At 44.8% G+C, this 21,933-nt stretch overlaps 1 protein-coding gene across 2 annotated transcripts in view; it reads right to left on the minus strand.

Annotated features, from left to right (window-relative positions):
* LMO1 (LIM domain only 1) overlaps positions 1-21,933 on the minus strand; it is a 121,174-nt gene that overhangs the window by 81,077 nt on the left and 18,164 nt on the right. The window lies entirely within an intron of this gene.

Genomic DNA, 21,933 nt, shown 5'->3' on the forward strand with positions numbered 1-21,933 from the left:
TCCCTCTGCCAGTTTTCTGCTGCTGATTTCAGACTCCCGTGGCTGCTTTTATTTTTATTTTATTTTTAAAAAAAAACACTGTTGAGAATATCAATAGATTAACTTTAGATTAGGAATGGGTGGATCTGTCAGCTTTGGTTTCTCTCCATTTCTCATTTTTCTAATTTTATTGTTCAGTTCTCCACGTTACCACATCAGTTTGTTGTTGTTATTTTTCAGATGCTGCAGAAATGCAGTTCCCATCAGCTCCAGCCGGTATAGCTACTGACCAGGGATGATAGGAGTTGTAGTTGCGTAGAAAGACAGATTTTAGAGGGCTACAAGTTACCATATTTTTCTGTGTATAAGACTAGGTCCCCCCCCCCCTAAAAAATAATGTCAAAAATTTGGGGACGTCTTATACACGGATAGTAAATTACATAATTTTTTTTCTTAAACTGGAGTCCCCCCCAAATATCTTATACATGGTGGCGTCTTATAGACGGAAAAATACGGTAGCTGCCCCTGCCTTAAGAGAGAAGAGTGAAGCGTGTGAACATCAGGGGAGGGGATGGAAACATTTCATTAAATTTTGTACAATAACCAGTATGCTGGGTTTAAACTAGCTAATATTGCAGGTCTACGAACAACGATACAATGTCACATGCTTTCATCAATTTTGAAAAGATACGTGCAAATGTAAAATAGCCAAGCAATGAAGTGCATAATTATAATGTACAAATGTATAATGCATATTGTCAGGAACAGCAGCACATGAACTTGTTTACTTTGTTAACTGAACAGTGGAGGATTATATGGATAAGTATTTTTTTGTTTAAAATCAAATCAGTTTAAAGAAGAAAAAGAAAGGGGTGTTTTGTTACACATTTGTTACTATTGTTCTTCTTGTTGTTGCTATATCCCACCCTTCCTCACATGTGAAGATGCTCCATTTCAGCTTTCACCCTATATTCTACATTAAATTTCACAATCAACAACTTTCTTTTGCATCAAAGCAAGTGGAAGTACCATCTATTAAAAAGAGTCTCTTGAAACAAGCAATATTCATGTTTTACCAGTGTATACATTTACTTCGTGAAACGTCCCATGGAAAACAGAGACTGTGAAGGATCCCTGGCTCAGAGGAGCAGAGCAAGCTCTGACTTAAAAGATGGACCAGATCCATCGGATCAGTGACTCAAGGGGAAAATACAGGCACCAGCAACACAACCAGCTATCAATAGTTACTAACTCGGATGGCTAAGCTGTACCTCTAGGGTCAGAGTCAGCATGCCTCTGAATACCAGTTGCTGGAAATTGCAGGAGGGAAGAAGTGCTCTTGCATTCAGGTCTTGCTTGTGGGCTTCCCATAGCCATCTGGGTGGCCACTGTAAGAACAGGATGTTGGAGTAGTTGGACCACTGGCCTCATCTAGCAGGTTCTTGGCCTGAGCCTGAGCCAGAGCAGATCAAGAGCTCTGGAGTGCTCTGCCCTCCAATGCTGTCCCCCCTCCCAAGGAACTGATCTCTCCATGCCCATGACATTTCATCAATGCAAGGGCTGTTTTGGAATGGAACAGTGTCTGGGCTGGGCTCCATGCCAGAGACCTGTCCCTTTACAGCCTCAAAGATGCCTAGGAGAGTCAGTCCAGGAGTTGCATAACCTCTGAGTGGTAAACTTGCCATGAGAGTATAAAACCTTTCAGTCCACTCTAAGACTTGCTGGAGCAAGCTTCTTACTTGGAGTTCTCCTAGACACTGCATCTCCTGGACTGCCCTGCCCTGTTGTAAAGGTAAAGGGACCCCTGACCGTTAGGTCCAGTCGCGGACGACTCTGGGGTTGCGGCGCTCATCTCGCTTTACTGGCCAAGGGAGCCGGCATACGGCTTCCGGGTCATGTGGCCAGCATGACAAAGCCGCTTCTGGCCAACCAGAGCAGCACACGGAAACACGGTTTACCTTCCCGCCGGAGCAGTACCTATTTATCTACTTGCACTTTGTGCTTTCGAATTGCAAGGTTGGCAGCAGCAGGGACCGAACAATGGGAGCTCACCCTGTCGTGGGGATTCAAACCGCCGACCTTCTGATCAGCAAGCCCTAGGCTCTGTGGTTTAACCCACAGCGCCACCCGCGTCTATTGTACCATGTGGGTTTTTTGTTTTTGTTTTTATTAAGGACAGGCTTATACCATGCTTTCTTCCCCCACTAACAACTGTTCCAACATTTTGGTTCCTTATGTTTGGGGATGTGCCAAATCTGCCTGAGAAATGTGACTAATTTGGTTGTTGTTGTTGTTTAAAATCTCTTTGTGTTAACCTCAGCCTGCAGGTGAAACTTAGTAGCAACTTTACTTACACCAAGAACTTCGCTTCCTTATGTTACTGGGCATTTGCACACATGAGAGAATCTGAAGGAAATTTAGCTGGGGAGTTCTGCTGCCCAGCAAGTCAATAAGGGGTTGGGTGTAGACTCAAAGGCAGCAGGCTTAAGAAGGGTTGCCTCCCACCCTTCAGCTATGCTGGCCTGAATTAGGGCCTCTGTTCATCCAAAAACTCAAAAGAATCCTATATTTGCTCAGAGTGCTTCTTGATGGAGCTACAAGATTGCATTCTCTCTTGATCATTGTTTTGTTTATTTCTAGGACACCGTTTCTGTTTCAAAGAAATGTGTAAACCATATACCGTAAAAGTACATTATAACTCTTATTTGCAGGTGCTCTGACTCAGCTACTGTCAGCATCTCCCTCAAATGAGAAGAAGATGGAGCAAAGGCATAAACAAAGCCTCTTCTCTCTTCCCCTAACCAGCAAAACAATGCAAGGAGGAAAACAAGAGACATTTAATTCACGAAACAGCAGAACAGCCAATTTATTCTTCCTCACAGTTCTGAGAGACAAAGCCATCGTCTTCAACGACTATCAGCACCTAATTATTCATGTCACAAACTGAATCAACAAGGATGAACCAAAATAATGTCAGCTTTGTTGCATTCTTTTGGCTTATATGTTGGATGCAAAATACATCCTTTCTGCTGTCATCCCAGTTCCCTAGACTAGTTGATGAAGAACCCCAATATTAATGGTGCTGTATAGATAGCATATCCACCAATGGTTGTTGTTTCTTGGTTAAAATAAAAATCTATCAGGACTGGTTCAGATTTAATGCTGCACTTGTTTTAAATAGTAGGAGTTGTCTATGGGATCTTATATTAGAAAGCACTCAATGATGAAAGCTTGGGATCCTGGCTATGTTCATAGCAAGGCATAGATACTTTGGACTGTAACACCCATCTCAAGGGCACTCGGTTGGCAAAGGCTGGCACAGGTGATCCCACAACCTGATCCTGATTCTTAAACCTGGTTTCAGCATTAAGTGTAAACCACCTCATAGAAAGAAAAGTGTTAGGCAAGTGTTAGGAATTAGTTTGGCAAATGCTGTGTAGCAATCACCAACGATGCCATGAAGAGGGCGACATTCTTCAGCGTCTGTGGAGAGGAGACGTTTGAAATCGCCCGGGCTCTCCTTGCACCTAGAGATGTCGCTACCGTCTCTTACAAAACAATAATGGAACGGCTGAAGGAGCACTTCTCACCACAGCCCTCGGTGGTAGCTTGCCGAAATGCCTTCTACGCAAAGCGGCAAGCCCCGGGGGAAACCATAACTGGGTTTGTGACCTCCCTCCGCCAAGCCGCCCGGTTATGCAACTTCTCAGAATTGGAGAACATGCTTCGTGACCGCCTCGTCGGTGGCCTGAGGGACGAGATGTTGCAACGACGCCTCTACGCCAAAAAAGACCTCACGTTCCTTATTGCTCTGGAGGAAGCCCTGGCAACCGAAGCCGCCGAGAGGTCAACGCAAGAGGCACGACCGGCCCCGCCATCCCAACCGAGGGTCTACCACGAAGACCTCACCGACGAATCCGAATCTGACAGGGAGGAAGTACACCGAGTACAGCGGCGCACTCAAGCAGCACACACACCACAGCAGCCTCGACGAGAAGGAGGGAACTGTGCAAGCTGCGGGGAGAACCACGAGAGGAGGACCTGTCGTTTCCGCAACGCAGAGTGCAGGCAGTGCAGAAAATTGGGACACATCGCCCGGGTGTGTCGGGCTCGACTCACCCGTCGACAATCATCAGATGACCGACCCAGGAGCCCCAGGTCACACGGCACCATGCACCAAGGCAACTCGACGGAGATCACGGACTACCAGGTATTCCAGTTGCCCCATCCCAGCACAGAGAAAATTTATATAGAGGTACAGATAGAGGGAGCCCCATGCCGCATGGAGCTGGACACGGGTTCAACTCTATCCATAATCTCGGCCCGAACATTAAGGGAACTGTGCCCTAATGGGGGTCCCAAACTAAGGCCGGCCCCATTCACCCTCCGGGACTTCCAGAAACGTAAGGTCCCTACTATGGGGGTGGGGACCTTCAGGGTGCAATATCGAGGGCGAAAGCAACAATTGGACTTGCTGGTAGTTAAGGGCCCCTACGTTAGCTTACTGGGACTGGCATGGTTTGGACCTCTGGGGCTAGCCGTTACCGGGGTGAACCGCACTAGCTTACAAGTGGACGTGGACGCCATATGCAAAGAGTTTCCAGGGGTTTTCGATGGGGCATTGGGACGATATACAGGACCCCCCATTGCCCTACAGCTGGACCCCGCTGTACGACCCATCAGGCACAAGGCCCGCCGGGTCCCGTTCGCCCTGAAACCCCGCATAGACGAGGAATTGGACCGGCTCGTGGAGCAAGGAGTGCTGGAGCCGGTGCCCAACGCCCCCTGGGAAACTCCAATTGTCACACCCGTCAAGCCTAACGGTTCGGTCCGCATCTGTGCAGACTACAAATGCACCATAAACAAGGCTCTCACGGCCCATGCATACCCAGTGCCAGTGGTCAGCCATGTCCTCGCCACCCTGGCTGGGTCAAAAATCTTTGGCAAACTGGACTTGGCCCAAGCGTATCAACAGTTGCCTGTGGACGAAGCCACAGCAGAGGCTCAGACGATTGTGACGCACAGAGGGGCATTCAGAGTTAAGCGGCTGCAATTTGGCGTTAGCGTGGCACCAGGCATATTCCAGAATCTAATGGACTCTCTCCTTAAAGGGATTCCTGGCGTCACCCCCTTCTTCGATGATGTACTGATCGCCGGGCCCACACCAGAGGAATTTGAGGACCGCCTCCGCTCCGTCCTGCACCGTTTCCAGACGGCGGGCCTCAAGGTGAAGCGGGAAAAGTGTTTACTGGGAGTGCCGCAGGTGGACTTTCTGGGATTTAAGGTGGACGCAGAAGGGGTCCATCCAACCGGTGACAAGGTACGGGCCATTTGTGAGGCCCCAGCGCCCAAGAGCAAGCCCGAACTTCAGTCATTCTTGGGACTATTGAACTTTTACCATGCCTTCCTTCCCCATAAGGCAGCGGTAGCGGAGCCCCTACACAGACTCCTAGATAAAAGGGCCCCTTGGGTGTGGGGCCAGCGACAAAGGGCCGCATTCCAGGCAGTCAAGGACTTGCTCGTCTCGAACTCGGTCTTAGCACACTTCGACGAGAGGCTGCCAGTGGTGCTGGCATGCGACGCCTCTCCCTATGGCATCGGCGCTGTCCTGGGACACCAACTCCCGGATGGAAGAGAGGTGCCGGTGGCATACTTCTCCCAGACGCTTGCTGCAGCCGAACGAAACTACTCACAGATTGACAAGGAGGGTCTGGCAATCGTGAAGGGCGTAAAAAAATTCCATGATTTCTTGTACGGGCGGCCCTTTACCATAGTGACTGACCACAAGCCGTTGCTTGGCCTGTTTGCCCCTGAGAAGCAGACCCCCCAAGTGTTGTCTCCACGTGTCCTCAGGTGGTCAATTTTCCTTGCCGGCTACCAGTATGCACTAATCCACCGCCCTGGGAAGGCGATGGGCCACGCAGACGCCCTCAGCAGGCTACCACTACCAGAAACAGGCCCCGACCCAGCGCCTGCGCAAGAGGTTATGACCCTGGAGCTGCTTCCCGACCGACCCATTCAGGCACAAGAAGTTGCGCACCATTCCACAAAAGATAGGGTCATCTCCCGGGTCCTGGACTGGGTATGGCGAGGATGGCCCAGCAGCAGCCCCGGGCCAGAATTCGCTGGCTACACAAACCGCAAACATGAACTGTCGGCCCACAAGGGGTGCCTGTTATGGGGAAGCAGGGTTGTTGTTCCCCAGCCCCTCCGCAAAAGGGTCCTCACAGCCCTACACGAGACACACCCAGGGGTAGTGAGGATGAAGGCCCTTGCCAGGAGTTATGTGTGGTGGCCGGGGATTGACAGAGAGATAGAGGCCTGGGTCCAACACTGCCAGACCTGCCAAGAATCCCGCCCGGATCCCCCAAGGGCCCCAGTCCAGCCCTGGGAGTCCGCCCGACATCCATGGTCACGCTTGCACGTGGACTTCGCTGGCCCCTTCCAGGGAAAAACATTCTTCATAGTGGTGGATTCCTACACCAAATGGCTGGAGGTCGCACTGGTACCATCCACTTCTACGGCGGCAGCCATCCGGGTACTACGTAAGCTGTTTGCGACCCACGGGCTCCCTGACACCCTCGTCTCGGACAATGGAACCGCATTCACGTCAGAGGAGTTCCAGACCTTCACAGTGCAGAACGCCATCCGCCACATCCGCTCAGCACCATTCCACCCTGCCACCAATGGCCAAGCGGAGCGCATGGTGCGGACCACCAAGGACAGCCTCCGCCGCATGACACAAGGGGACTGGGAATACCGCCTTGCCGCATTTCTTCTAGCACAGCACAGCACCCCAAGCACAACGACGGGCCGGAGCCCAGCTGAATTACTAATGGGCCGGCGCCTTGCAACTAGACTGGACCGACTTCACCCCGACAGAGCTCAGGATGAGGTAGTGGTGGGGAAAGGCAGGAACCCCCGGACATTTGTGGCCCAGGACCCAGTGTATGCAAAGAATTTTGGGGCAGGCCCAGCATGGGTACCCGCCACAGTCACCAAGGTGACCGGTCCCGTGTCGTACGAGGTACTAACGGAAGGGGGGCAATGTTGGCGCCGCCACTGCGACCAGCTACGACGACGATTCCCAGGAGGAACCCGGGAGGAGAGCGGGACAGAGGGGTCCCAAGGGGACAGCAGGGCAGTGAGGCCTGTAGAGCGAGAGGGGTGGGCAGGGGAAGCAGAAGCAGTAGGCACAGAGGGGCGCCCCGAGGCTGGAAGGACACCGGAACCAGAGCTACAACCTAGTGGTTCAGTGGCGCCAGACCAGACAGCCCTGGCACAGCCAGCAGCCTCGGAACACGAGCCAGAACCAGAACCCCTGACCAAGGAACACCCCAGGCCACAACGCACACGGAGGCGGCCAGCAGACCTTGGGGACTACGAATGCAACTTCCCGGGCAGGACTGGAACTTAGAGGGGAGGGGTGTTATGTACTGAGCTGAATCCTAGAACAATAGGATTCAGAATCAGCGGGAGCTACCCAATCCAACTCCAGGTGGAAGTGAATCCGCAACCTGATTGGTCTGCTGGAGCAGCCAATCAGGCGGCTGGCAGAAGTGAATCTGCTACCTGATTGGCCTGTAGGAGCAGCCAATCAGGCTGCAGGCAGAAGTCAATCCATAATATAATTGGCCCACAGGTGTAGCCCTGAAGTAGCCAATCACGCAAGGCCCATTGTGTAAATAATGTATATAAGCAGATGGTTTGGGGAAAAGAGCCATTCGTCTTCTCTTCTCCTCCTTGATGACTATGAGCTGAATAAAGAGCATGAAATTCACTCTTGACTCCGAGTATATTTCACTCTCTCTCTCTCTATTATCATATTACGTAGGTTGCTTCCATGCTAGGATCCTTTAGGGCTGCTGAAGCACTGCTTTTCCCCAATCAGCTGGAAGTGCAATTATAATTGTAGTTCCACAAACCATTTAATACAGCTCTATATTAACGTCCCACAATGCCCGTCTCCACAGCAAAGGCAAAAGTGGATGATTGCAGCCTTGCTGTGAGATCTTAAGAATGTTTTACTCTGAAGTAAGCATCATTGAATGCAATGGTACTTATTCACTGTAAAAATAATGCACTAAGGATTGCTGCCTTTTCTAAAGTGCTATTTTTTTAAAAAAAACAAAAAACCTAGCTGAACAGTGAAAATATACCTGTACACCTTTTCCAAAGAAATGCCAACAGCTGTGAGTTAAGTTTAAAAGTTACTGGGAACGGAAAATGCGAGGTGCACAGGGTCTAGATTACCTGCTGTGCTAGCTGGTGGCTGCAGAGGATATGGGGATGGCAGCAAATGGTGACCCTAGTGCTCCCCAACCCCAAGATTGTACCATCCTGTCCAGGCATAGCACTGGGGGGAAAGAGCTGGCCACTGAGATAGATGTCCAAAATGCCAAAAAGCTGCTGGTGCTCAATGACATTATGTCCCCATCGTCCCTGAAGTGCAGAGGCTGGAGCAAGAGGGAGGTGCTCCATCTGAAGCTGCACAGCAACATGCAGAGATGTATGTCACAGAACAAGGGAAATGGAGAGTTCCATGGATGAATGAGGGCACATTTTCACTGCCTCTACCAACATGCAGAGTACCAAAAACAGCCCTTGCTCCTCTAGGAATTTGACTGGCTCAAAGGAGAGGGATTTCTGCTTCTCTCCCTTAACTTTTCTTCCACAACAGCATTGCCAAGTATGTCACCCTAGCTCAACAGCCACACAATAGTGCATCAATAGCACTTTAACAGTTTATACATTAAAGTGAGGTGCTTAAACGCCACAGCAACTTGGAAAATTCAGATTCATTTTTTAAAAAGGACAGATAACTCAGGGGAAAAAATGGAATTCAATTAGCTACCAACAAATTAGCAGGGATTCTCTGTACGGATGGCTGAAACACTATACTTCAGATCTATGTCTGTTTCATGTGTTCATTCATAAGACCATTTAGTCTCATTTCTGAATTAATCTGCACATATTATATATATATATATATATATATATATATATATATATATATATATATATATATATACATACACAAAAAGTTGTCTTTATTTTAATACATATGTAAATAAATATTTTATCATAAAACATGCACTTAAATACAGTATGTATTTCATCTCAGTGGATGCATTTCTAAACATCCTTTACCCTAAAAGACACATTTTAATACATTTTTGAAACAAAAAGTGCAATGCAAAATTCAAAGAAGTGCAAAACCTGAAGGATAATTACATTCTGATCTGTGTACTAGCCTGTGAGGCATGAATTGTGTCAGCTCACTTTGAAAAAGCAGACCAAACAAAATTCTCCTCCATCTCTGATTCCCTGTAAATTTCTCTGTCAATTCCTGGGAATGAGGACTCACATGGAAGCAACCAGAGACAGACAATAAGGTAAGGGGAAGGAGGCACAAGGAGAGGAAGAGCTGAAGGCTACAGTGGCAGTTCTTCTTAAAGATGGGTCTTCAAATGCTGTTTTAAAATAGAAAGAGATGGGGTGGTGTATATGTGAGAAAGGAGAGAGAGAAGAAGAGAAAGTGAAAAGAAACAAAGACAAGCTATACTGGCACCATCTTGCCAGGTGTGTTGCTAAATATCCACAACTGCTGACCCATAAGCATAGCACTAAATGGAAGACCCATGTGTATTTATACTATGTTAACAGTGGCTTCTTGGAGAATAGCCCAATCAGTACTACAAACAAAGTAGTATTTGAATCAAACCTAACTTAATCCACAGTAGTGAGGCCAGTGTCAATCTATTGACCCTTTCAAATCAACTGGGAGCTTATAGTCCTTGCACTAGATCTTCCTGCCTCTAATCAGATTCTCAGTGAGTTCTGATACCACATACATCAGTTTGCAAACTTCTCTCCTGTGGAAACCAAGATTACTTCTGAGCTGCCCAATTATGCCATCCCAGAAGGTGTGTTTTATAGTCATAATTGAATGAACTGTAGAGGGAGAGACAAATTGCAATTACAGTCTAAAGCAGATGGCGGGAGCCTCAAATATCTTGTCCAAGCAACATACAGACCATAAACACACTGACATATCTATTTATCTATTTGTATTTTTAGGCCATGCCTTGAGGCAAGGCTCTCCAAGATACTAACAGTAGCTGGGCAAGTCAGGATGTTGATTCCCCTCATGTGATCTCTCCCAGTTTTTTCTTTATCTTGGACCAAACAAACAGTATTGAACTGGTTTTATTTTTAAAATATGTTTCTGACAAACACACATACACACCTTTTAAAGTCAATCAAAGCACAGTGACAGTAATAATTTTAAAAAACCCATGAAAGAGAATCACCTATCAAAAAAGTAGAAGAAAATCCTAAAAGCATTCAGTCACCACGCTAAAATGCCATGTTTTGACAAAGCCACAAAGAGAACATAAAGATGGGTCCAGGTAAACTACCCTGGAGACAGGCTTCCACAACATTGGTGCCACAACTGAGAAGGCCCTGGCCTTTGCAATCACCTGCCATATATGATGATTAATTATGTTCAGGACTAATGGGAGAATAACATGTTTTCCAAGGGTCGCGTTTACCGTTGAGCAAGACTTTGGGGACAGACTCCTCATGCCAGCAGTGTGTGTGACTAACAGTGGACCTGGTCACCTCACACTTTCCCATGCATTCAAAGCCAGCCACACATGCAAATCAGCTGAAATGAGGGGGTATGACCCCCTCCCTCTGCTCATCAAATGATTGATCTGATGACTGGGGGTGGGGCAATCTGCATTGCCGTCAGGGTGCTGGATTTTGTACCTAGGCTGGGTCTTGGAGGGGATGTAGGAAAAAAAAATCACGTTGGAGGCCAGATTGGGCCCCTGAACTGGGGTTAGCTACTTCTGCTTTAGACTCTGGTGTCTTGCCTTCATGTACTATAAATCCTTTGTTGCCCTGATTAACTTTTCATTGCTCTATGTGTCCACGGATGGAAACAAGCACCAGCACCATCTGCTCTGAATGTTATCGTTCTCCACCTGTCCCCATGCATATTAGGAAAATATTTATGCATGTGGATTTTCCTTTATATTTGCAGCCTTATTAAAGAAGACTTAAGGTGGAATGATTAGGCATTTATATGCATCTCGGGGATTGCCATTTGATGGCCTACAGATGCCAGCAATGAGAACTATTGTGCTCCAGATGACAGGAAATATCTATTCTTTAGCATTTGAGCTCTCATGGCTTTTGCTAATTATTCAGAGCTGAGGTCACTAAGGCTGAGAAATAGTGACTTGCTCTAGTGAACTTTTCAGGTGAACACAAATTTGATCCTGGATCACTCATCCTTCAAAAACTTTAGCTATATTTGGGTGTTCATCTGAACACACACAGCTAAAACTAGAGACAGCACAGCCATCATCCCTGGACATGGTCCCTCAGATCTTTATGTGAGGGGCACTAAGGTCTGAAGAAGGGATTTTAAGCATGTTTGACTGGATAGACTTAGAAAACACATGAGCAGATACCCTGACTTTTTAGGGTCCCTGATGACTGGGTAAGTTTCAAAGTGGTTTCAACTAAAAGTATTCAAAAACCTTATCCAGATCTATGCATAAAAACTGAAAAGCAGCTGGCTTACATTGGAATTTTATGCCTAATTTTTCACTGTCCAGGAGTCCCACAGTTGCTCACTTTGCATGCTATCATTTAACATTGTGTGCCACTGTCCTCCTTTCTTCAGGCTAGGTCATCAATTTGGAGTTATTTGACTTCATCTGCATGTGGCAAGAGTTGACATTTATGGAAGGCTAGTGTTTCAACCTACTTCAACCCTAGTGAAGACTACAGTAGTCAATTTATGCACTCACTATGTGTAACAGTACATTCAAATACTATCACCATGCAAAACTGATGTAGTGTAACTATGTGATGCTGTTGCCATGTCAACAAGTAATATATGAATCAAGCATCCAGGATGATCACTTGGGGATGACCTGGAAGGTCTTTCTTGTGCTTATGAAGTTCACTCAGATCCAGGTTGCCAGCCCTCCTATTTAGCAATATCTCCTGCAAGGGTAGAATTATGGTCTCCAGTCCAACAGAAGGCATTGCACCTAACCGCCTAAGCATTAGAAATGAGGCCAGTGTTCAAGATGAGGATCAGCAAGTCTGGATTCAAGGATTAACAAAAAGATCTGTTGCCATAATCACAGAAAACAGAAAAATCCCTGTCTTAAAAATAAGGTAGGGTGTCAATTATCAACAGTTGAAAATGAGAGGAAGGATGAAAAATGAGAAAAGGACAAAAACAAGTATGGATACAGTGCCACTGTTTGGATATCATGCTGAGCCCATGGTTTAATGAACCATGAACAAGCCTAGCCTGCTCTTGGGCTTGTGTCCCACCCTACTCTGTCCTTTTCCCCTCCTCCTTGTGCTGCTGAGAGGAGCAAGTTTGGCTTAACTAAGAGTAGCTTAAAACAAGCCAACTTCAAGTCATTGTTTTTAATGCTAGTGTGTTTAAACCATTGTGTAAACCCCTGACAACCATGGTTAACAAAAACCACATGAACTGGTTTGGATAACTTGAGAAGCTATGGCAAACCCAATGCAAAAGTGAACATTTCCAAACTCGTGGCTATAGGGAAGTTGAGACAAGGAAAGGGGGAGTGAACGAGCCCACAAAAGGCTGAGCTTGTTCGTGCTTTGCTAAACCAGGGGTGTCTAATCTTTTTCAAAGGGACACAAGTGCCTTATTGGAAACCCTCCAGGGCTGCATGCCATAGTGGACAATGGACAAAAGTGGGTGTGGCCTCTCTCTCTCTCTCACACACACACACATGTGTGCACATACCACAACACATCGCCAACACAGCTACAGCTCTGAAAAAGGTTTACTATTATGATGACCAGTATTTTACTTTGGAACCTCTTCAACAATTAACCTGAAAACTGGAGAACAGACCACACACACCCTTGTGGGTTACACACATTCATAACCCGTGTGTGTTGGATAGCCATCTGTCATGGATGCTTTATTTGAGATTCCTGCACTGCAGGCGATTGGGCTAGATGAGCCTTGGGTCACTTCCAACTCTACAATTCTAAGATCAGTGGTCCTTGGATTTCCAACTCCCACAATCACCCTAGGATATGCTGTCTTCTATGAAAGGCTATTCATTTCAGCCTTGCATAGCTAATCCAGGATCCTAAGTAACATTACTTTTAGAAAGCAAGATTTACCTTGTCCTGTATTTTGAAAGTAATGAGTTTTTTTCAATCAAGCGAAACATCTAGCAGAAAAATAAAATAAACATATCTTCAGGCTGCAATGAAATGTGTAGGGTTTTCCCTGCCAAGTGAATTTTGATTAAAACATATTGGTTGTATCCAAACAATAAGGCCATTCTAGAATAGCAGGTTTGAGATAAAAGCCCAAGGCTACGAGGGATAGGCTTCCTAATTTGATGCATTTGCATTTAAGCTGTGGCCAAGTGATGTCAAAAGGATGGCTAGGGACTCTCACCTGTTTATTGTGCAAAGATATCAAGGTGGGTAAAGTGTAAAGCATGCTAAAAATTTGTTCTCAGGTTAAAAATAACTATACTGTTTCATATTGGCCCCCCCATTTGAACCATTTACCCCCCAAATACGAAGTTCTAAAGCAAATGCAGAATTAGCTTTGTCAAGTAATAAAATTAGGCCCTGATCCTCTAAATAGACAAGTCCTAAGTGGGATCCCTTTCTCAATCTGTAAAATTATGACCAAATGATGTCAAATATTTACTAGCTGTGGGCAGGATTCCTGCATTGCAAGGGGTTGGACTAGATGACCCTCGGGTCCCTTCCAACTCTCCAGTTCTATGAATCTATGAGCACTTTCACGAACTGGATGACAACCTTTATAGTTCACTTTACAAATAAAAAGGCACATCAGTCTCACCTAAGGATCAGTGAGTGTGCAGATGTGTTCGTAGCTCTGCGGAGCACAGACGACACAGGGATCCCTATTGATTTCAGTGGAGGGAACTGATCAAAGAAACATGCAAGGACAGACTCCTAAGACAAACCCTTCCCAGGCAGAGAGTCATGTGAGCATTATTTCTCATGTGCTCAGAGGAAGTTGCTGATAAGCAATTAAATGTCTGCTGTAGATAATGGCTACACAATCTTCGGCAGTTGGACATCCAGACCAGAAGCGTTTATAACTAGCACCAAAGGTATGGCAATGTTGGCAGCTCAGTTACAGCTCCTAAATGTTTGAAACTGGCCTGTAGTTAAAAAAAAAATGTATACATTTTATATTTTATAAACCTAGTAGGACAATTCAATCCCTCACTAAATCTACCCTTTTGAACATGAGTGATGTCATCCAGGTGTTGTTGGACTACAATTCCCATCATCCCCAGGCAGCATAGCCAATGGTCAGGGATGATGGGAGTTGTGGTCCAACATCTGGAGTGCAGTACTTTGCTACCTGGGCTTGAGCTAGTCTTTCCCCAATGGCAACCAGTAGAGAACAAGAAAAAGGAACAGCAGAAAGGAAAATAGGAAAGAAAATTGATTTAATGGCAGGAGGAGAAAAAGGAAGAGGGCAAGCAAAGAGCACCTCCACTACAGGATAAGATATATAAGAATTTTAAAAACAAAACACCTAAATTTATTATTCTTATACCAGGGTTCCCAGATGGCCTTGGGTCACAGATGCTGTCAAACTATTGTCATTCATTCATTCATTAACCCACACTTTCAGAATGTAAATTATACAGCATATGCATAAAGCCAGTCCACATGCATCTATAAAGCATAATTCAAAACATCAATGCAACATGGGTAGATACTGGCTGGCTAAAAAGAGGAATTCATATTGTGAAGGTGTGTCTAAATATTACAGTTTCCAAAGATGTCTGAAAGAAGGCAGGGATGGTTCCTGGCAAACCTCTACTGGTACGAAGTTCTATAGGGCAGACCCTCCCGCTCTAAAGGCTCAGCCCATTATGAACCCCGGCCAAACCTCAGGGGTGTGGCCAATCACAAGAAAATGCTCGATCAGGGGATCTCAATGATCAAGATGGAGTACGAGAGATCAGAAAATCCTTAAGATACTTGGGGCCCAAGTTGTTGAGGTCTTTGTGAATTGACAAAAGAATCTTGAATGTGCAGCTGTCTCAGTACAGTGGTACCTCAGTTTATGAACACAATTGGTTCCGGAAGTCTGTTCATAAACTGAAGCGTTCATAAACTGAAGCAAACTTTCCCATTGAAAGTAATGGAAAGTGGATTAATCCATTCCAGACGGGTCCGCCGAGTACTCAACCTGAAGCGTACTTAACCCGAAGCATGGGGTGTAATTGGTTCCGGAAGTCTGTTCATAAACTGAAGCGTTCATAAACTGAAGCGAACTTTCCCATTGAAAGTAATGGAAAGTGAATTAATCCATTCCAGATGGGTCTGCGGCGTTCGTAAACCGAAAATTCGTAAACCGAGGTGTTCGTAAACCGAGGTTCCACTGTAGTGGAATTACATGCTGCCAGGCCTCTGCATTCTGTACTAGCTGAAGCTTCTGTACCAGTTACTATAACTCCCATCATCTCTAGCCAGCAATGGTCAAGGATGATGGGAATTGTAGCTCAACAACGTTTGGTGACCCAAGGTTTAACAACACTGCATGATGCCAAGCAATTCTGAGTAGATGTCATACGGGCACAACCACCATGTTGCATTTTAGCTGTCGCCATTTTAGGTTTTTGCTTTATAATAATTTTGCTCTGGCTACCACCTGCACAGACTTGGATTAACACTTTGAAAGAAGAAAATGTATGGAAGGCTTTGTCTCCCCATCGCGCCAAACTCCTCATGCACTGAACTGGCTATTTTCTTAGCTACCTTGGAAGTTATGAAGGCAGAAACCAATCTAGCTATTATAAAGTCACATAAATAACCTGAGATCTTAATTATTAAAACCTGCTCTTGCATACCAGGTACTGTACATTTTTCTTTAAAAAGGAAATGGTATGCAAGGTTGAGGCATCATTACACAGTATTAAAATGTTAGAGGTCCACGCTTTCTGTTGGTTTAGTCATATGTTACCCAAGAACCATTGATGGCAGCCATAAAGCTTCCCTTAAATTATTAAGTATAAAACACCAGACTGTAATATTTTGCTAAACCAAAGTACAGACACAGACAAAGATGTCATTTCAATATTTGAAGCCTGCAAGTTTAATTTAAAATAAGAGCAAACCAATAAGCTCAGAAAATAGCACTGTGTGAGAGGGAAATTACACTGCTGGAGAAAAAAGGGGGAAGGACTTAAGAAATTTATAAAAGTAATCTCCAAGTGGAAATTAGAAATCAACCCCTAGAAACAGAGTAACACAAAAGAAATATTACTGTCCACTTTCTAAATCAATATAACACTGCTACACGACAGAATTACCATGGTAACTCAAGTAAAAAGAATAAAGCAATTCTTATTATTTCAAAATAAAATCACAGCCTGAAGCCCAGCTTTTATTACAGCTGCTGATAGATCACTGGCTTGTATTTATCTGAAATATTGCTTTTCAATCAGCTATTTTATGAATGTACCTATTTCGCTGAGCAGCCCACTTAAAGAGTGCACTTTTTTCCAAAAAGAAAAGGCTAACAAATGAGTCATATGGGTGTGTATGCCTGTGATCTTAACTAGGAATGTGAGCCCAGAACTTCACCAAGGAAAGTATCAGAGTGCAAGGGTGTGTGATTAAAATCAAAAGAAGGCCTAGGACCTAGGTTCTTAAACTTTGGGGGTTGTGGGCCTGAACTGTTACAACAGGGGAAATATTGTCAACAATGCTCATTAAACTAAACATTGATCACAAGAGTTTGACCAGTTGGAAGCTTGTTTAAACAACTTAGCATGTGTTGGAAGTGTTTTGCGTATAGAACCACTGGCATCCGTTTCTCACAAGCTTTCTGAAAACCACCAGATCTTAACCAAGCAGACTCATGACTCCAGAACATCACACACTCTATGCCCTGATTGAAGGCCTGGAGATGACTTTCTGGTCTTCTTCTGAGTGTCTTTTGTGTCTGCAAAGGAGCACTGGTGAAGAAGAGCTAACAGCAACAATCCTCTTCCAGTTTTTGATTCTGTCCAATACTTGATTGAACAAAACATATGCAGATGTGCAAAAGTATTAGCCAAGACAGGAACACACTAGTACGCAGTCTTGATTCATCGGTAAGGATACCCATGAATTCTTTCGAGAAATTCTATATCGAGGACAGAGATAGACAATGTGGTACCCTCCAGATGTTGCTGAACTCCCACTGTCCTTGGCCATGTTGGCTGGGGCTGATGGGAGTTGTAGCCCGGCAACATATAGAGAGCACCATGCTGGCTACCGCTGCTCTGGGATTTATTAGCATTTGACTTGAGTTTTCTCCCTCTATGAAAAAGGGGGTGGGGTGGATATATTCATAGGAAGGTGATGAAAACATACTGCTTTCTATTGCTCCCTTCCATGCAAAGTAGCAGGACAAAGAAGGTATGTCTCAGTCTAGGAATCTAAGTCATAGTCAGATTCATATATTTCCTAAATCTTCCCTTTTTGCTACAAAAGTAACATAGAAGCTGGGGTCGAGGTGGTTGTCAAGGAAGTCCTTCGTGCATTTTCTCTTTCCAAAGGATAAGGATGTCAGAGGGCTCCCAAAAATTCTTTTTTGACAAAGAGGATCCAGCGCCTATGTTATTTTTCCTATACAGCTAGAGTGATTAAATCCATTTTGAATGCCTGATTTTTGAATGTATGAACTGGGACTAAGGCAACAATAGTTTCAGCTCCTCCCCTCAGAATTGCTCTTTGAAAACACTGATAAGGTTGCTCCATTATTTCTTAATACTATTTCTTTTGATTCCCATCAACAAAAGCTCTGCATGAGGGCTTTCCCCAAACCTTAAAATTGGATCAGGAGGGTGGGGAAAACACCCAGAACAGCATCCAGGGTGCAAGGATTGTTCCATCTGGTAAGTAGCAATGCTTGTTCTGGTGGCACATTCGCCACATCATGACACTGAACTCCATCCTAAATTTATATCCCTCCCCTGCTTCCAAAGGAGCCCAGGGCAGAAAACAAGTGGTAAAACAATAAAACATCGTATAAACAATTCCAGTAGTAATGCAGACTGAAAAAGATATCAACTTAACAGGTTTGTTGGAAGACAAAGGCCTTAAGGAGGCACCGAAAACATAACTGTCTAATACTCAAGAGGAGAGGATTCCAAAGAGACCACTCTATGGAGGCCACTTGATATCTACTCAGTGGCTTTAACATGCAGATTGATTTGCCACACCATGGCGGAGAGGGGAGAACCTAGCTGCCCTGCATATCACAGCAACATGGAGGCTATTTCCACTGACTTCTGTGTAGTGGTCATGATGTCTATGAGCCCTTAGTCTTGGCATACTTCATTCCTCTAAACTTATTTCACTGAACATTACAATAAAAAACTTTCACTCTGCACTGCTACAATTTCAAAGTTCAAACCTTCAAATTTTATTAAACGGTCACAGACCAAAACGACTCATACAACTGATCAAAGAAGGATAACATAGGGATGGATAAACAGAGGACAATTTCAATACAAATTAGGCCATGACAACACTGTAAAGGACATAAATAAAACTAAATATTCGCATTCGCCTGCGTATTGACATTGGAAAGCTCTTGTTTCCTGCGTCTAATAGCAGCTACGCAGAATTTGGCAACATTGATCGTAATTTCAGGGACCTTATCTTCTACCAAGGCTCTCAAACATTGGGATTCGGGTTCATTTTTAAGCTTTTGTAAGGCTGGGGCGATAAAGGTCCAGCGTAGATCCTCATAGAGACTGCAGTGCAGCAATACATGCAAATTTGTTTCCACTTCCGATGAGCCACATGGGCAAACACGTGACTCATATGGTTTACCCTCATATCTACCTAGCAACAGTGCAGAGGGCAACACATTAAATCTGGCCAAGGTAAAAGAATGTCTATAGTTTGGTATTTGCAATTTTGCCAGGTAATTTGCGAATGAGAACCCTCTCCCCAAATCTCTTACTGTGGCGTATTTGTCCATCTTGCCCATATGGCACTGCAGCTCCACGTCTAATTTCAAAGTTCGACCCTTTCAAGCTCCCAGTGGCTTTAATAATTCCTTGTGCTTGACTTGTACCTAATTATAAAATTATTCGCATATGTCATTAACTTTTGACATGAAACAAAAGAGATGGAAGTTAAGAATCTACATTGCACACTGACCACTATGGCTTACATCCTCTCCTTGTTTCTTATAAATTGCCACATACAATGGTCCAGTAGATAGCACTGCACTCTGTCCTATCAACGTGAAGTTCAAATCAGAGTTCAGTCATTAACTCCACTGAGCAGCTCCTAGACAAGCATCAATCTCCATTCCTCTCATCTGTAAAACTGGAATCACATTGTATTTCCCAAGGATGAGCTAAATATTGCAAATTACTTTTAGACTAAAAACAGTGAAAAATAATATTTGAGAGTTACAGCGTGGAATCTGAACTCTAGGTGTCAAAACTTTGTATCTTTAAAGTATGGGCTTCAGTTGCTCTTTCTTTGATGGCCCAAGAGAAGCATTTATCTGCTGTCCTCTACTCAACAACCAGTTGAACTCTAGCTATCCCAAACAACTTGTTTCATCCTAGCCTTCCATATGTTTACCCAGGCCAGTCATAATAATAATAATAATAATAATAATAATAATAATAATAATTCTCTCTCTCAGTATACTTGGTCTGGTAAGATTAAGGACTGTTTTACACAACCCAACTGGCACTTGGGGAATCTAGGTTGCGTAGGCTATGGTCCAAGTCCATGCATTCCATAGAAGAACATTTAAAGTAGACCTGTGCAATGAATGGCCCATCGTGCTTAACACAATCTACCAGCAACCATGTATGCTGGTTGCCAGAAACTTCATAAACTTCCTTGTTTCACTGCCTGTCTGGGACTGTGAAAATATGTAGGGTCAGAAAGACGCTCAAAAACCTGGCAGGTCACAATACATGACTGATAGGGCTGCATTACACTCAGTGAGTCACAAGTTAAGCATGCCTGGTTTAAAGGATTCTTGTAGCTATATTGCCAATCTAGCCTCAGTCAATCAACATGGACATTGCATACAGTATTTCCAAAGACTGTCACAGTGTGTGTTTGTCCATTATCTGCCATTCTGCATGGAGCTTCACGAAAGAGAACAGAAGAAAACGATAGGTTGTATTTTCAATACACACCACTGCTGATAGGCCACACCCTCAGCTTTATATAGATCTAGTTCAGAGATGGTAAACCTTTGTCTGGCTATACTGCTGGAAGCTCACATGAATATTCATTCTATATATATATATCTATACTGTACAGTGGTACCTCTACTTACAAGCACCTCTGGTTACATATCCTTTGGGATACGCACACAGCAAACCCGGAAGAATTTCCCCGGGTTTTGCTGCGCACACATGCGCAAAAACACTCTGCTGTGCCGCACACATGCGCAGAAGCGTTCTACTGCACCACACACATGCGCACAACAGACACCTCCAGTTGCGAAAACCTCGGGATCCGACCAGAGCTCCGGAATGGATCCCATCCGCAACCGGAGGTACCACTGTATATAGCGCCCCCCCTCTCTCTTGCACATTCCTGAAGATTTACGCTCATGATGCTGTTGGGGCAGATATCCTGTAATTTCCTGCTAAAATCCCTGCTTTTGTTTTGCTGCAACCCCTCCTGACAGAAATCCTGTGGTAGCGTTGGTAAATCATCATAGAATAACTAATAACATAGGTTAAATCCACTGCTAATGTACTAGTATTGTCAACAACATGTTGCCAAATGCATCCTCAATAAAACACCAACCTGAAGGGCCCCCCAAAGGCCCCCCCCCCAGGGAAACTGGCATGGTGGAAGCATCTAACCTACCCTTCTCCCTGACATGCTGGGATTTTTATTGACTGATTTTGTGTGTAGAAGCACTTTCAATCGTGCGAGTCCACAACTGCTGTTTGAAGCAGTACAGTTGAATCTCAGGTTTACCACCTCAGTGGAAATGAAGCCATCATCTCTCTATATTTAGAATGCTTTCTAGCGACTTAAGGCACCTCGCCTCTCAAACAATCAGGTTGGGATTAGAGAAAGTGCAGAAACCATACGGGGTGGGGAGGATGAATTCTGCTCCGTCTAATTCACTAAAGACAAAAAAAGAAGAAGGGGGGGAGGTGGAGTACGTCTTTTAGTGACAAACACAGAGCAACAGAACTAGTTAGAGCAATGGTGGTTAAAGTCTTTATTCAAATAGGGCCTCTCCCCCAGGAGATGGGAGAGCAAAATCTTGAAAAACGAAGACATGAATTTACATGCATTAAAAGCATCTGTGTGACACTTCTTTTTAGGCAAGAACCGCCTCCTCCCCACACGCCCCTTTGTTGCTGTGCACGACAAAATAGCAACTGAATGTTTGCTTTGATCCCAGCGCATAAAGGGTGAAGCTTTTAGGCAAGGAGCGGCAGGTGATCTCAGCTCTTCTGCAAGTCCTAATGCTCCTAAAAGCCACTCTTCCAGTTTCTGTAATTGGGCATCAGTAGTTAATGTAGTATTGACTGCATTACATGCTCCTGTGCATCCTCTCTCTCTCTCTCTCTCTCTCTCTCTCACTAATGCCAATTGCATCACCTTGTACATTTACCATATTGCTTAGCCAATAGCTGTTAAAAGCAATTCAAATCATGAATCATATAGGAAACTTTCAGCAAGACACGACATCCAAAGGAGACAATTTACAGTTGAGTTAATCTGGGTACATTAGCGAGACATGGATTCAGGAAGACAGACCAATTTATGTTACTTTAGTTTTACCCTTTATTGCTTTGTATAGGCAAATGAATGGAAGGGCACAGAGTAAAAACAGACATCAAGGAGTCCTTTACAGAGAAGAGC

This window comes from Zootoca vivipara, chromosome 1 (assembly GCF_965207765.1).
Source record: "Zootoca vivipara chromosome 1, rZooViv2.hap1.1, whole genome shotgun sequence".
NCBI lineage: Eukaryota > Metazoa > Chordata > Lepidosauria > Squamata > Lacertidae > Zootoca > Zootoca vivipara.